This window comes from Hemibagrus wyckioides, linkage group LG24, assembly GCF_019097595.1.
Source record: "Hemibagrus wyckioides isolate EC202008001 linkage group LG24, SWU_Hwy_1.0, whole genome shotgun sequence".
NCBI lineage: Eukaryota > Metazoa > Chordata > Actinopteri > Siluriformes > Bagridae > Hemibagrus > Hemibagrus wyckioides.
The window spans coordinates 1,434,592-1,452,417 of NC_080733.1; the positions used below are offsets into that span (position 1 = coordinate 1,434,592).

General features: G+C 38.1%; 1 long non-coding RNA gene across 1 annotated transcript; it reads left to right on the forward strand.

Annotated features, from left to right (window-relative positions):
- The first annotated feature begins 12,216 nt into the window (after positions 1–12,216).
- LOC131345315 (uncharacterized) lies at positions 12,217–15,910 on the forward strand. Its single transcript, XR_009203470.1, has 4 exons — positions 12,217–12,384; positions 13,727–13,893; positions 13,992–14,085; positions 14,679–15,910. It is a non-coding gene; the product is annotated as an uncharacterized LOC131345315 (long non-coding RNA).
- Positions 15,911–17,826: the final 1,916 nt, after the last annotated feature.

A 17,826-nucleotide genomic window follows, 5' to 3' on the forward strand; every position in this document is an offset into this window, starting at 1 on the left:
ATTTTCCCCTAACTCAATCTTCACTTAGTTTAAATTGTTTTTAAATGGGGGCAATATTTATCTGTCTCTTTTTAGCAGTACATATCCAATCAGAAACTGGCTGATAAAATGCCAGTTCTTCAAATTCAAGGCAAGTGGTAGCTACTTTGAAGACACTAAAATATAACAGCTTTGAGTTGGTTTTGTTTTCTTTAATAACATAGTTCTCTTCTAGAGTTTTATTATTCTACAATCTAGAAAGAAATATGAATAAGTGATACTCACTGAATTACAACATAGCGGTGGTGGACCTTCAGGGCCAGTAAGTCCTTCTCTGCTGGCCTAAACAGCAGTGATCTGAATCACTGAATTGCATTTTAATATATTTAATATATTTTTCCATGAATGTGTATTAAATTATTCCTAATAGTCTATTCTCTACATTTCAGAGCTTTTCTCTCGGTTGCGCTGCTTCCAGTAGTGTATATTTATGATAAGAGTATTTATCCAATCATATTTCAGACAGTGGATGACATCTGAAGAAATCTGAAATCTGTCTTAAGGCCTTCAGAATCAATAGTGCAGGCGCCCGGAGCTTAAAATAAGTGGCAATGAAATTGTTCCATTAACCAATCAGATTTTGAGTTGGCGTCACTGGGGCCATCTAGCAGGCGTACGATTACATCAGCAATTTCCCGTCCTTTGACTGGATAATTTAAGTAGTCAGAGGCAGCGACCCGCCCATATACATTGTTTCTATATTCACTGCATCAAATTTCGGATGCTGTGTCCTCCGGAGATTACAGTTTGCTGCATACGGCATCAAGAATGTCTTTTTTGAGAAAAGTATCTGTATTAAAATTGACTATTCCTTGTGAGGTGTGAAATACTGTAGACTAATTTCTTTTTTACTTTTTATTTAATGGTTGATTAGTATCTTTTGCCATGGCATTCAGGGGCGATTCTAGAATTTTCATTTAAGGGAGGCTCAGCCCCAGTGAGGGTATAATAGTAAAATAAATAAATAAATAAAATAAAGGTTTGACTAAAAGGATAGGATTGCAGCATTCCACTGTATTGCATAGATGTGTATAACATTTGAGTGCTGAACAAGCCAAATACGAGTCTTCCTGATCACACACACACACACACACACTTTTGTCCTCTGATCCTCAGTCTGAAGATTGAAGAACACGCTGGATTGAAGACGGGAAGAGCCGAAGTCTGCCGCCGTTTTCATATGACATTTATAAATTGGACTGAGGTGATCACGAACTTGTGTACAGTTTATGGAGAATCGCAGAATTTTAGGAGGGCTGAGCAGAAAATGGCCTAGCAACACCCATGGTGGCGTCATAATGATGGTATAGAGGTGGATTAATTCAGGAAGGACAAGGTCTTTTCCTGGATTGTTCTTAAATCGCAGAGACAAACAACGATTTACTGAAAAATGTCCTGTGCCCAAAAAACAAAAATCATTTCAGGTCATGTTTCACCTGCTACCGACCCAATGTGAAAGGTCACCCAGTGGTCCAGATCAGCTGCTGCATGCACAGGCAGGATTAGGACACAGAACTGCCACCCTGGATGAAAACATGACTCATCAGGAGGTTCAGTACATTATATAACTTGCTGTTCAGTCTTATATATTAAGACTGTTAATATATATATATATTAATATATATATATATATATATATATATATATATATATATATATATATATATATATGTATATGTACTGCTACAAATTTGTTGGGGAAGTCATAAACTTGTCCTAGTGGCACCTACAGACTGTGGCTACACAGGCAGACTTGTGAAAGCTACCAAAATTGGAGAGCATTCAGTCCTCTATATAGCTCCTCTTCAAGATGAATTAGACACTACTCCCTTGCTTCCATATTCTGAAACTTTCCATAACATGCCAAAGGCAATGTGCAAGAAATGCAACACATCATACTCCCTTCAAGTCCTAACTAACCACATAAAGTTGTGTCCTGATGTTGTTATGTTGGACGATGATGAAGAACCACAGCATGAAGCACAAGATGAGGACAGGGAGAACAGTGACAACAATGAAGTCATGAAAAATGAACAGGTACCTTCACTCATTGTACTTGCATTTCTGACTAGTGCAAAATGTATTACTCCCAAGATGGCCAATAAGAAAATAGAGACTGATTGTTCCTAAAATGTAAACTGGTAAAGAACAGACAAAAAATGTGTCTCAGTTTTGCATTTAGAACATGATTTGTCATGAGTATTACAGGCTGTCTGTCCTATATGTCAAGAAGAAATGCCCCTTGGCATCTTGGAGGTTCATGCCGGTGAATGTGAGGAAAGGTGTGCAAGCTGGATAATATTTGTTTTGTGAGGAACAGGAAACTGTACTTGAAAGGATGCTTTGTCCTAACACTTGAAACTGTATTTTAAGCATGTACTGTCTTTCTTTTTTGTAGAAAATTTGATAATACAATGAGTGATACAACCGATTTGACGTTCATGGACAATGAAGTATCTTTTTATAACTACAGTCAAGTGAATTTTATTTATTTAGTTGTTTTCACAATTCTTTACTGTGCCAAAAAAATAGAGATGGAAAAATTAACAACACATCTGTTGGTCTGAAACAAAGCGCCTTTGATTTTGCATGATTTAGGAAAGTATTTCATTTTATTTACCAGACTGGAAGACCCATCCAGATCCAGAAATGGCTGCACACACAAGAAATTCTCAGTCTCCACAAGACAGGAAAACCTCTTTTAATGTACATGGACTTAAGATGTGTGCTCAAGAGCAAGAAAGGTAGCTTATCAATTTCTACAAGCAACAAAATGTAGAGTGGGCGTGTCCTTTTGAATGTCATCTTAAAGGTACAGCTTAGAGAAGATGAAAACATATACACAAGAAAATGTATACAAGTGTAGCTTAGTAATGCGTAGTTATAATGTCACCATTATACTACTGTATGTTACACATACAGGGGACTCTGCAGTTGGTGATGGAGTTACCAGATGCTTTCAAGTAAGGTTTTAGTTTGAATTTGGGTAAGCAGTTTAATAATTTCTTCAGGACTGCAAAATTTACTTAATTTTGTTAAACTATTTTATGAAAATTAATGTTGCTCATTTTATGTTTTAGGAATAGGAATAGGTGTAACATGCCTCTTGAAAGAGAGCCAGACCATATGGTGCCTTCTTCATCACAGTTTCTAATGGAAAGTGATGTTTTCTTGGTAGCAGGAAGAATGCTAGGCCACTTGCATCAAGGCCCGTGTCTTACAGGCCTCATCAGAGCTTTTGTTCATGTTCTGTTTCACGGGTCATCTGATACAGCCACTTTGCAATTGGAGGACTGTCCAGTTTGCAATTGGAGGACTGATTGATGTACGAGAGACCATCAGCTTTGTATGTATATTATTATAAACTGGGTCTTATTTTGGAAGATTTTTCTGTTGTATTTGCACTTTGTTTGGTATGTATTACTATTATTATATATTTATTATGTTTCGATAGACAAGTTCCATTGACTGAGGACCAATACAGTAAAATCTTGGAACTTTGTTTGCCTTGGTATCTTCCTGGTCCAACAGAAGAAAACAGAAGGTGGCTTTACGAGTGTCTGCTGTCATATGCAGTAATTGAAATTTTTTTTAATGTTTGTGAATGCCCTCTTTTCTTGATCAATCGAATATTTTAACTGATTTTAAATTTATTCATTTAGAAGATTTAGAAGTTTTATCCAAAGCAATGTACAAATGAGAGAGCACTGACATGTTGACCAGACTAAGTTTAATATAACTGTTTATATATATCTGTTTAACTTATAACATGAAAGTTAATAGGTTATAATATATAATTATAATATTATATTATAATTTAATAGGTTAATAATATAACTTTATTATAGATTACAAATTATATAGATTACAAATTTTTCAGTTTTACTCAAATTAGGGTGATGCGAAAATGAGTACACCAAACCGACAAAAACTACTACATCTAGTACTTTGTATGGCCTCCATGATTTGTAATGACAGCACCAAGTCTTGACATTTTGCAGCATCTATCTTTTTCCATTCTTCAGTAATGACCTCTTTAGAGACCGGATGCTGGATGGAGAGTGATGCTCAACTTGTCTCTTCAGAATTCCCCATAGGTGTTCGATTGGGTTCAGATCAGGAGACATACTTGGCCACTGAATCACTTTCACCCTGTTCTTCTTCAGAAATCCAACAGTGGCCTTAGATGTTTGTTTAGGATCATTGTCATGTTAGAAAGGTGCATGATGACCAAGGGCACGGAGCGATAGTAGCATCTTCTTTTTCAGTATCGAGCAGTACATCAGTGAATTCATGATGCCATCAATGAATTGCAGCTCCCCGACACCAGGAGCACTCATGCAGCCCCACATAAGGACACTGCCACCACCATGTTTCACTGTAGGCACCATGCATTTTTCTTTGTACTCTTCACCTTTGCGACGCCATACAGTTTTTAAGCCATTGGTTCCAAAAACATTTATTTTGGTCTCATCACTCCAGAGTACAGAGTCCCAGTAGTCTTCATCTTTGTCAGCATGGGCCCTGGCAAACTCTAGGCGGGCTTTTTTGTGCCTGGGCTTTAGGAGAGGCTTTTTTCGTGGATGGCACCCATTCATGCCATTCCTCTGCAGAAACAGTCATCCGAATTTGGCTTTCTACTTCTTTAGATAACTGCAGTGAACTTGCATGCTGATTTTCTTCAACCCTTCTCATTAGAAGATGCTCCTGTCGAGATGTTAACTTCCGTGGACGACCTGGACGTCTCTGTGAGATGGTTGTGTAACCCACTCAAATAATCGAGTTGATAGATTATTTCTGGCAATATTTTTTTATTTATATATGGGTTTTTTTTTGCTTTAGAAATCTTTTTGCATTAGCATGTTCAGGCATGTAAACTAAATTTAGATATGTATTTAATTGGTTGTGAAACTGAATTGACTATTGGACATGTGTTTTGGCTGTTGCTAAATCGTATCCATCCTCGTGATTCTTCCTTTAAATATATGCCTGAACTGTTTCATTGCATTAGGTAAGCCACAATCATTCTTAATTTCAGTATAATTGTTATGTGTATTAAATTGTTCATGTAAGATAATGTAAAGTTAATGCGGATGATGAATTTTGTTTGTGAAAGTGTGGAAAAGAATAAATGTAGATTTATTTTTGTTACATTAACTGAATTGTAAAGCGTGGTTTTCCAATTACTTTGTGAAGATAATGTTGTAAGTTTAATTTTAATGTCAATTTTATGTGAAGTGCATCGATGTTAGATGACGTCACTTGCATGCCAACTTGTGATGAGAGAGATGCGAGCAGTATTTCAGTTGTTGCTAAATCTTATCCATCCTTGCGATTCTTCCTTTAAATACATGTATGAACTGTTTCATTGCATTAGAGACAAAAAGTTCACAAAAAGTTAAGGATATTTGGCTTTTGGGTGAAATTTATGGAAAATGTAAAAAGTTCACACTACAGTGATATTATATCATGAAAGTAGGGCATTTAAGTAGAAGCTGCAATGGTGATTTCCTCATCTCAAACAATTTATTGAAACAAAATCCAGCAACAGTGGAGGGTATACCACAACAAAAAATCTCAATGTCTCAATAATCTGTCATGTGTCCTTGACCATCAATTACAGCTTGACCACGACGTCTCATGCTGTTCACGAGTTGACTTATTGTCTGCTGAGGCATGGCATTCCACTCTTCTTGAAGGGCGGCCCTCAGGTCATTGAGGTTCTGGGGTGCAGGGTTACGAGCCTCTACACGGCGACTCGGCTGATCCCAGAGGTTTTCTATGGGATTCAGGTCTGGAGAAAGTGCAGGCCACTCCATTTGAGGTACCCCAGCCTCCAGCAGCCGTTCCCTAATGATGCGACCTCGATGAGCTGGAGCATTGTCGTCCATGAAGATGAAATTAGGCCTGTGTTGTTCATGCAGGGACACAATGACTGGATTAATGATGTTATTCAGGTAGTATTGGCTTGTCACTGTACCATTCACAAGATGTAGGTCAGTTCTGTATGGAGTAGACACACCTGCCCAGACTGTAACACTATTACCACCAAAGGCTCATCTGGTGACAATGGTGGCTGATGCATAGCGCTCTCCTTGACGTCTCCAACATCGTTGGCAGCCATCATTTCTGCTCACCGTCAATCGATTTTCATCAGAGAACAGCACTGGCCCATGCAAGCCCATGCAAGACGATGATGCCTGTGCCTGGTGGTGTGGTCAGGTACCCTTGCAGGTCGTCTAGCAAGCAGACCACACTGACGTGACACTTGGGTTCCTCTCACCTCCATTAAATGTGCCTGGAGTTGAGTGGCATTCATCATCCGGTTCCACAGGGCACTGTTCACAATGAAGCGGTCATCAACGTGGGATGTGGCCAAAGGATATCCACTTCTATGCCTTTCTGTGACTCTTCCAGTCTCTCTGTATCTCTGTCCCAACCTGCTGATGACACTCTGTGACACTCTAAGCTCAGTGGCCACTTCCCTCTGAGAACATCCTGTTTGAAGCCTCACAATGGTGAGGTACTGTTGATCAGTTGTTAGGTGTGGTCTTGGTCTCATGATGTCAAAATGTGAACAGCATGATGAAGAGGACTGTTTAAATACCAATTCTAACTGAACCAGAAAATTTATTGGTGGATTCATGGATCAAACACCAGTTGTGAATTTTGCCGTTAAGCACCTTGTTAGAGAACAGCAAGTTCTGCAGAAAGTACTGAAACACTGAACAGTTGGACATGTGCATTCAAAAGTGTAGAGAAGGTCAAATTAAGTTCACCTGGAAAGGTTATAGTGCATTTTAGGTGCATCCTGAAATTTCACCCGAAAGCCCAATATCCTTAACTTTTTGAGTAGTATATATATATATATATATATATATATATATATATATATATATATATATATATATATATATATATGCTGTAGAATTTTTTTTCTCTTTTTATTGATTAAATCCAACAAGTGGTTTACAGTTGCAGTTCTATTTTTTTTCTTTTTTTTGTACCACTTTTGCTACAGTATTCTGACTGATAAGTAAAGCTTTGCTGATCTTCTTGTAGCCTTCACCTTTCTGGTATAAAGAAAATATTTCACAATTATTTCACAATTATTCTTGTGACATTTCTATTCCATGTGGTGCCATTGCTGACAGCATGAAATGGGAAGGGGATTTCTTTAAGTAACACCCTTTTATAGTCAACTGTCTGCTGGACACCTGTGTACTGAATAATTAGACTCACGTGTGGTTGAATTCTTGTTAAATTACACATTTGTAGTCTAAAATTTAGCTTTGCTCCAGAGACTTTCAGTGGGGTGTACTCATTTTTGCATCACCCTAATTTGAGTAAAACTGAAAATTTTGTTCTCTAAGTTATATTATTAACTTTACTTTTATGTTATAAGTTAAACAGGTATTATATAATTATACTCACTGCTCGGCACATTTTGTATATCTCCTTAACTGACACGTTTACTTCAGTTCATGGATCTCTCCCTTAATGAGCTGATGATTTGAATCAGGTGTGTTGAAAGTAAAGAATAATAATAATAATAAAGAAAATCATTTGAAAATACACACACACACGATGCTTTTAATTTAGATATCCTACGATCTATCACATCCTTCGTTTATATATATTTTTTTTCTGCTTGTAATGGCACTGCTATACAGGAATGAGTAATTGTTTATTTAGTGCTTTACTGTTAACATTGCATTTTCTGTTTCTCATTTTACTTTGTAGGTTCTTGGGAGAAGAACACGCCAAAATAAACAAATCAAGCGGGGTCTGAAAGACACTTTTGTTTGGCCCCTTCCTACTGAGAGGAAGGATGTTATTCCCCAAGGAATCTGAGGATCTATGCACTCCTGAGGTAAAACTTCCTTCTGGCAAAGAAGACTGCAAATTATCTTTGTCCTTTATTAGCTATATGATGTTCACCATTCTAAATTCTCTTGGCAAACACTTATACATATCTGATCACAGACTTAGTTTCTGTTACTGGTTTAGATGCTAGTTTCCTGTATTGCCTGGCATAACTAAAGTAATGATGACGATGACGACAAATACCCAGCTGCCACTAGGGAAAGGATTGCAGGATATTTAAAGCAGAGACAGGTGTGTGTTTCAGAACTTCGAGACCAAAGCAGTTTCACAGTTTTTAAGAGTTCAATTGTATGTGGCGTAATGTGTATGTTCTGTGTGTTAAAAAATATAAACCACGGCCGGTATTCACAAAACATTTTATCTTACCACTAAGAGTTCTCGTAAACATCAGTAAAAGTTTTTAGTTAAGAGTTTTCTCTTAAAACCTATTCAAAATGCTGCTAAGAGCAATTTTTACTAAGGAGCAGACAGAAATCTTAAGCTAAGAGAAAGGACGGGGTTGACGTCGTTGCTATGGATGATGTCAGCAAGCTTACTGACTATGACTGCAATGATTGGCTGATAGGGGATGGGTCTCTGTCAGTCATTTAATAGAATAAAGGATCATGCTGACATCTTTAAATCAAGATCTTAAAAGTGTAGTCATATTCCAATAAAGTATTTTATAAAATATTTGGTAAATTCAAATAATATAGTAATAATACTATATTAAGTAATCAAATAAATTAATCAAATATAATAAGATAATATACTAATATTGCTATATTCAAGTTAAAAATATGTTCACAAATATGATATGAAACAAACCCAAATGCTTTTATCTACTTTTCATTATTAAATAAGTTTATGGATTACCTTCATGCTGCCTTTGTCACTTTTGGAAAATTTTTCTTCTTTGAAAATACTCTTACTTTACTGTTTCTTTTGCTATCTTAGGATCCAGCAAGGACCTTAAAGGCCTGTCGTCCTAACCGCACCACGGACGACGCCATCACCACAACCCTCCATCTGGCCCTCACACACCTGGACTGTAAAGACTTCTACATTCGAATGCTGTTCATAGATTTCGGTTCAGCATTCAACACAATCATCCCTCAGCATCTGATTGAGTCTCCTGGGCCTGAACCCCTCTCTCTGCAACTGGATCCTGGATTTCCTGACTGGGAGACCTCAGTCAGTCCGGATCGGGAACAGTATCTCCAGCACCACCACACTGAGCACTGGAGCTCCTCAGGGCTGTGTGCTCAGTCCACTGCTGGTCACTCTGCTGACTCACGACTGTGCAGCAATGAACAGCTCCAACCACATCGTCAAGTTTGCCGATGACACGACCGTGGTGGGTCTCATCAGCAAGAACGACGAGTCAGCATACAGAGAGGAGGTGCAACATCTAACAGCCTGGTGCAGAGCCAACAACCTCTCCCTGAACGTCAACAAGACCAAAGAGATGGTTGTTGACTTCAGGAGAGCACAGAGTGACCATTCTCCACTGTCCATCGACGGATCCTCGGTGGAGATCTTCAAGAGCACCAAATTCCTTGGAACTTCACCTGATAACTCAACACCAGCTCCATCACCAAGAAAGCCCAGCAGCGCCTCTACTTCCTGAGGAGGCTGAGGAAAGCCCATCTCCCTCCCCCATCCTGACTGTGTTCTACAGAGGGACCATCGAGAGCATCCTGAGCAGCTGCATCACTGCCTGGTTTGGGAACTGCACCGTCTCAGATCACAAGACCCTTCAGGGGATAGTGAGGACAGCTGAGAAGATCATCGGAGTCTCTCTTCCCTCTGTCACAGACATTTACACCGCACGCTGCATCCGCAAAGCTAACAGCATTGTGGCTGACCCCACACACCCCTCACACACACTCTTACACACCCCACACACCCCTCACACACACTCTTACACACCCCACACACACACTCTTACACACCCCACACACACACTCTTACACACCCCTCACACACACTCTTACACACCCCACACACCCCTCACACACACTCTTACACACCCCACACATCCCTCACACACACTCTTACACACCCCACACACCCCTCACACACACACTCTTCAGCCTCCTGCCATCTGGAAAGAGGTACCGGAGCATTCGGGCCCTCACAACCAGACTGTGTAACAGTTTCTTTCCTCAAGCCATCAGGCTCCTCAACACCCAGGACTGAACTGTTCTACACTCTCACACACACACACACACACACACACACACACTCAGGACTGAACTGTATACAACTCTCTGTCTCTCTCACACACATATACACACACACACAGTCTCTCTCTCTCGCCTGTGTGGATGCACACACACACACACACACATAATTTATATTGTTCATTACTTATTGCACTACCTGCTATAGTTATATTTATGTTTATTTCTATTTGCACTACCTCAACCGCTGCTGTTGTATTTTCGCACAATATTTTTTTTTACATCATTTCATTTTATCTTATTTTATTTCACTTACATTCCATTACACATGTTCTTTTCTTTCTTTTCGGCGCTAAGTGTCCTGTGTTTTTGTGTTGTCTTTCTTGTATTTATTTATTTTTATTTTTTTATTTTTTTTCTTTGCAGTGTCTTGTCTATGCTCTGTTTGCACCTAGCTGCACACTGTGCACTTTATGTGGCTAAGACAAACTTCTGTCCTAGCTCTGTGTTGTATGTTGTTGTATGTTTATGTAGCACCAGGTCCTGGAGAAACGTTGTTTCATTTCACTATGTACTGCGTCAGCTATATGTGGTTGAAATGACAATAAAGCTTCTTGAATCTTGAATCTGAGCCCGAAACATCCGGGGCTAATTAGGGAGAGGGGGTAAGCAAGAATAACACGTTGTATAAGGGCATTTTTATGTAATGTTGTTTAATAATAAACGCAAATGAAGACAAACAGTATGCAACTTTAGAAAACTTCATTCAATCTTTTTTCTGACTCCTTCCAACATTTCAGAGTCCTGCTACTAAAAAAGGAGTTCATTAAATTCATTACATTTTCTCTCTCACACAGGTATGCCACGTAATATTATCTCTTTTACAGCTTGTGTGTGGAGCAGTGCTGTGTAGATCCTTTTTTATTATCATTATTTTGCAGTAATCTGTATTATATTTATACACCTCTTATTTCATTCCTCATTTATGCCCTACATTTTTTATTTAAGCACTACTGTATGTATTGTTCTGTGTTTATTTATTTATTTTTTTTACAGCTCTCTTCTCTTCTCTTCTCGTTCTCTCATCTCTCATTCTCTCATCTGTCTTGCTGCTTGTATCTTGTCTGCTTCATGCTCTTGGTGACTTTTCTATCCTGTTTCTCTGAGGATGGACTCATCAGAGAGTATCTCAGAGACTTGACTTGAGCAAAACGGTCAATTACTATACTAGTATTTCTAGTGCTGAGAATTCCTTTATCAACAGACAGAACAGCTGAATGGTGGAGTCTGTTCTGGCCCATTTGTAAGCCAAGTTATCATGAGCCTTGTGGATAAATAAGTGGATAATTTATTTTAGATGGAGAGATAATTGTAGGGAAGAAAAGAGAAGGCAATACAGTGATTGTTATTTTTATAGTTTTATAGAAAGTTAGTTTTGAATGCCATTCGATTAAGGTTCAGGAAGTGTTTTTTGATTGGTTAACGAACCGCTTGACATAGTTAACTCCAGCCATGGGCGAAGCTTAGAAATAAGAACCGGAAGAAGCCGAGTAATGGCGAGAGCATGACACTGTCTTAAAACGCCCTAGTTATCTGGTAAATTGAGAGAGAAAGGTTGAGATCGTGTGGTAGAGATTCACACAGAAGAGAAGATTAATTTTTAAAGCAACATTGCAGGCTGAATGTTGTCAGTCAGTGGATGCGAGCAGATATAACATCAGTGCCACGCGAGAAATAAAGAGGGAGAGGTCGTTTGTGTTTGATAAAAAAGAAAAGCGTTTCTCTTGGTAAGTGCTTTATATTGACGCTGTGTTAAAAACTTGTATACAAGTTATAGAAATTAAGTTTAAACACCAAACTTTGTTTTGCGAATGTTTATGCACTTATGCTAAGATATGGTAATTACCATGCGCATGAGGCGTGAGCACATGAAGTTAGGTGTGCTGTTCGGAGATATAAGTGCTTATTTTTTTGCACTTAAATACAAGCTTGTTACCGTTGTTAATAAAAAACACCACATTTCTTTTATATTTTTATTATTTGTTTACAGAAATTTTCATGATGTGTCTTTTTAAGAAAATGCCTAATTTCGTCTTTAATCCCCCCCCCTTTCTTTTTCTGCTTCTCTCCTATCCTCTTGAATTTTTCTTTTTTCTTTTGGGTCTTTTTTTCCCCTCCATCTTCTGAGTGGACATCACCACCATTACCTGTGGAGTGCATCCGAAGACTTCAGTTCACTTCTCCTTCATGATAAGGAGGTTGTGAGGTGTTGAAGCTGGCAAGCCATGCCCATGTAAGGACTGAACTATATACACTAATGTGGTAGGATCTTGTGTTTCCAGTGTTTGTGTTTCTTTTCTTTTCTCTTGCCTTCTTCCTCGGGGAATTATATATATTATAGCTAAGTATATTGCTAATTATATTGAGTCCTGAATTTATACAGTTTTTCCTAAATTGTTACAGTATGTTTTGTTATATTTTATTAATACAACAAATTTTATTTGACATGATGACATCGTTGTCTTGTCTTCCTTTGCCTCACTGTTACCAAACCTGTCTCTTGAGCAAACCAATACTTCGGATGATTGGCCCAACCCATAGCAAAGGAAAATCCAAGATGAGATCTCATGTTAACCTCTTCTTTTTCTCCTAGACAGAAATGAGCAGTATTTAAGACTTGAATGAGATTTTAGGTGTTTTCTCCATCTTGTCAAATATTTCTCCTGAGAAACTGTTTCTCTTTGAGAAATACCTGAGAACTTTAAATGGGGGGGATTAAGTTCTCAACTTGGTCTCAAATATTGCATGATCATTACCTTTTTGTATATTTTTTTTTCTCTTCCGCAATGTACAATTAGAACATTCTGCTTGCAAAAAGAACCTACATATGAAGTCAACAATGTGTTAAATGAATTAACTATGTATTAAATTTTACATACAAATAAAATGTATAAATACAGTACCAATCAAAAGTTTGGACACACCTTCTAATTCAATGTTTTTTGTTTAGTGACTTATTTTCTACATTCTAGAACAATACTGGAGATTTCAACGCTATGAAATAACACACATGGACTTCAGTAATCCATATGTAACGACAACAAACAACAGTCAGTTGTTATTTTGAGACACGAAGGTCAGGTGTTCTGGAATAATTCTTCCAAGAATATTATTGTCAAGTGCATTTGCAAAACCCATCAAGCCCCATGATGAAACTGGCTCACATGAAGACCATCCCAGTAAAGCAAGACCAAAACTGACCTCTGCTGCAGAGGAGAAGTTCATTTAGAGTTACCAGCCTCAGAAATCACCAATTAACAGCACCTCAGATTAGAGGCGTTATGAAGGCTTTACAGAGCATCAGTAGCAGACATATCTCAATATCAACTGTTCAAAGGACATTATTGTGGATTTTGGCTGCCTTCAGCATTGTTTTACAATGTAGAAAGAAATAAACATCAGGAAAGACCATGGGAAGATATGTCCAGACTTTTGACTGGTAGTGTAGTTGGTAATGATTAAACACCATGACTTTTTTTTTTCCTTTTTTATTAAACCAGTGTTAGCTTACCAGTGATGTCTGCAAGTGCTTCCAATGATCACGATAAATGATGTTTACTGCATCATTCATCCAGTCCTTTAGGTGGCAGTACTGCACCTCCTACTTCCCCAGCCGCAAATCAATTAAGAAGAAGATGACAAAGCAGCCGGTGAAGCTGGGTTTAAATTTTTCCCGCCGAATTTCTGAAGTGATTAATGGTTATCAACTAGGAGCCAACATGTAACTTACAACCACCTCATAGTGAGTTAATGATACTGCATTATTAGTTTTAAATAACATTTTTTGTGGAAAGATTATCTTGATAAATATACTTTCTTGAATGCGGTTGTTTCCATAAGCATGCCACAGAAATCTTCAAAAAGAAGAAGAATTGCCGCAGACAAAATGCAGATGTTGTTCCAGAGTCTCCATCGTCAACACCTCATCACTCAGGTATAAATAAAACTGGTTTAATCATTTTATATTAAAGAAAGCATTTTTCATAGGTTAAGTGGTACATCAGTAGAAAAGGCCATTTGGTGGAGAAAGACAATCTAAAATTATATCAGTGTATTTATGAGTTTGATGTGTGCAATTATTCAAAGCGTTAAAGTACATTTTGGCAGAGCATCTTGGAAAAAATGGGGTAAACAATTTGCTAATTTATTTTTCTAATATATTTTTTAGGGCTGTCAATTAAAATATTTAATCGCGATTAATCGCATGATTGTCATGAGTTAACTCGTAATTAATCGCAACTTAATTGCACATTTTTTATCTGTTCTAAATGTACCTTAAATTAATACTTTTTTAGTTTTTAATACTCTAATCAACATGGGCATGGACAAATATTGAAATGTATGTTGTTTATTAGTGAAACCGTACTCAACATAGAGCATGAAGACTAGACATGTTTCAAAGGTCATAGATATTTTTCAAAGAACTTGTTCATGTCTATTAAACATATGAAAAAAAGAACATAGAAAACAATTACTTCTTTCTTTGCACTGAGCGATTTACTTACACAAGCCTGTTAACATTTTCAGATCACTTCTTCTAAACAGGCAAAGTGTACATTTATTACTGAAACCACCTTAAAAGACTAAAGAGATGGTTGACTTCAGGAGAGCAAAGAGTGACCATTCTCCACTGAACATCGATGAGTCCATCGTGGAGATCGTCAAGAGCACCAAATTCCTTAGTGTTCACCTGGCGGAGGACCTCACCTGGTCACTCAACACCAGCCCCATCACCAGGTAAGCCCAGCAGCGTCTCTACTTCTTGCAAAGGCTGAGGAAGGCTCATCTTCCACCTCCCATCCTGACCACCTTCTACAGAGGGACCATCGAGAGCATCCTGAGCAGCTGCATCACTGCCTGGTTTGGGAATTGCACCGTCTCGGACCACAAGACCCTTCAGCGGATAGTGAGGACAGCTGAGAAGATCATCGGAGTCTCTCTCCCCTCTGTTACAGACATTTACTCCACACGCTGCATCCGCAAAGCTAACAGCATTGTGGACACACTCTTCACCCTTCTGCCATCCGGTAAGAGGTACTGAAGCATTCGGACCTGCACAACCAGACTGTTAAACAGTTTCTTCCCTCAGGCAATCAGGTATCTCAGCAGAGAACTGAGCTGAACTGGAAACACACACACACACGTACAACCAAGATCTGATCTCAGAGGAGAACTGAACTGTGCTGGACACGGACACACATACATAACACACACGCACAAAAAAAAAAAAGAACTGAACTGTGCTGGACATGGACACAGACACACACACACTAAATTGTCCTGTTTGCACGCACATGCCACTTTACATTTATATATATTTATATTAATCCTGTTTACATATGTCGCTTTAATATCTGCAATCACTGTGTACACTGTTCTTTGCACATTGTCTTGTTCATTGCACAACGTCGGCCTATATGTTGTTGTTGCTGCACTGTCTTGTCTTGTCTTCCTGTACCCTTCTGTTGTATGTCTAGTTCTTAAAGACTGCGCCTTAAGTATAGTTTAATTTTTTTATGTCATAGCTCTGTTTGTCTGCGTCACTGTACTTTGTCTGTGTATCACCTCTGGTCTAGGAGGAACGTTGTTTCACTTCACTGTGTGCTGCATCTGCTATATATGGTTGAAGTGACAATAAAGCTACTTTGACTTTTGACTTAAATATAAAGCATAAAGAACATGGACATGTTTTTCAAATAACTTGTTCATGACTTAAACACATGAAGAAAAGAACATAGAAAAAACACAGGTTCACATTGTCTCCACTGAAAAGAATCTAGTGTTGTCTGCCTTTGGCGAGGGCAGGAGAGCTCTCTGTATCAGTTGTATGCTTCGCCATCGAGTGATATTTTAAACTCGACGTGCTGCGGTGATGACTCAATTCACATCAACAATAAATGCAGACTTTGTTGACAGAACCATCAGACATCGTCTTATATATAAAGATGTTTTTATTCCTTTTATTTTTATTTCGGTTTGCTGCTGCATCTCCCATTTCCCAAACTACGGGCAAAGCCAAGGGTCAAATAGAAAATACACACCAGGTTAATAAAATTAGTGCCATTAAAATGAATTTGCATTAACGCATTATTAACGTGTTAATTTTGACAGCCCTAATATTTTTATGATTTGTTCCCAGGACATTGGAAACATCAAGGTGTCCATCTTCTTCCAAAGCATGCAGAACATCATAGTACGCATTGGTCACTGATGCCCAGAGATCTCTCCATAACCTCTCTATACTGAAAAACAATTTGTCAATTAAATGAAATCAAATCAGGCAGAAAATAATGCAAAGAGATGTTAAGTCAAATGAAATATAATATAAAATAAAATTCATTTTAGACAAAAGAGTAAAAATAAAGCTCTTTAAAACAAGTTATTAAAAATTCTTACCACTGATTGTGGACACTTCCCTGAAATATAGCTGCCTCTGTCCGTCCCACGAATCATGAACATCAGGGGAGCAATGTCCACATTTTCGAAGCCCTGGTCACCATGTACCCTAAGTGTGTTAGAACAGAATTTGAAGATTGCCTTTATATAAATGATAGCTCGTTACATGTTGCTTACATTACATTGGAGTAAAAAGTAACTGCTTAGACACTGAATAAAAATTGAATAAAAGTCTTACTCAGCTTGTCGGCAATTAAAGGGTTTTTAGTGTAAATGTAAACAAACTAGTCATACCCGATGAGCTTTTAACAAATATGCCATTGAATTTTAAAGGCAATCAACATTTGGCATCCAGTTGTAACTGATTATAACAAGTGTACCAGAGGGGAAAGCCAAATGTCTCTACTGCTTCTTGAAAAAACTCCAAGGCAGTAGCAGCAAGGTTGTTAGGTGCAGCTCCAAGGTACATTATCTATTGATGTTAAGAAAGAAACGTTATGCTGGATTGTGATGTAATAAATTACAAATCTAAATTTGTTTGAGAGCATTACCTTGCATGAAAAGCCATCCACACCTCCAAAGATGACAATATTGTAGCTGAAACAAAATATTCATACAAATGTTTCAAATAGCACATATCAAGATTCAAGAAGCTTTATTGTCATTTCAACCACATATAGCTGACGCAGTACATAGTGAAATGAAACAACATTTCTCCAGGACCTGGTCCTACATAAACATACAACATAAAGATCAAAATACAAAAAAAATCAACACAGAGCTAGGACCAAGTTTTTTGTCCTAGCCACATAAAGTGCAAAGTGTGAAACTAGGTGCAAACAGTGCAAAGACAATATACCTCAATGACTGCAACATGAAATAACATGAGTCAACAAGCCTGACAAGCTTACCAGATCATTTTATGGTTGGTGTCAATGTGCATTATTGACCTAGGACACAAGTATCACTGTATCAGTGTGATGCATTGCGGCTCTGACCTGTTCGAACTGCACTTGGTGTCCTTGAGCTTTTAACGCTGCTCTCATCCACAATGAGGCATTTGTAGCTTTATATCTCTAACACAAGCATCTAACTCTTCATCTGTGAGCCTGCTATATCGTGCCCAAATTGACAGGTTATACTCAGCCATTACTCCAAGCAAGCGAGCAATGGTTGGCAGCCTTACTAGTCAAATAAATGAAACAAAAATAAAATTACAACATGTATAAAGAAAAACACCAACCCATACAACCATTAAGTTTACTCCATTTTGGCAAAT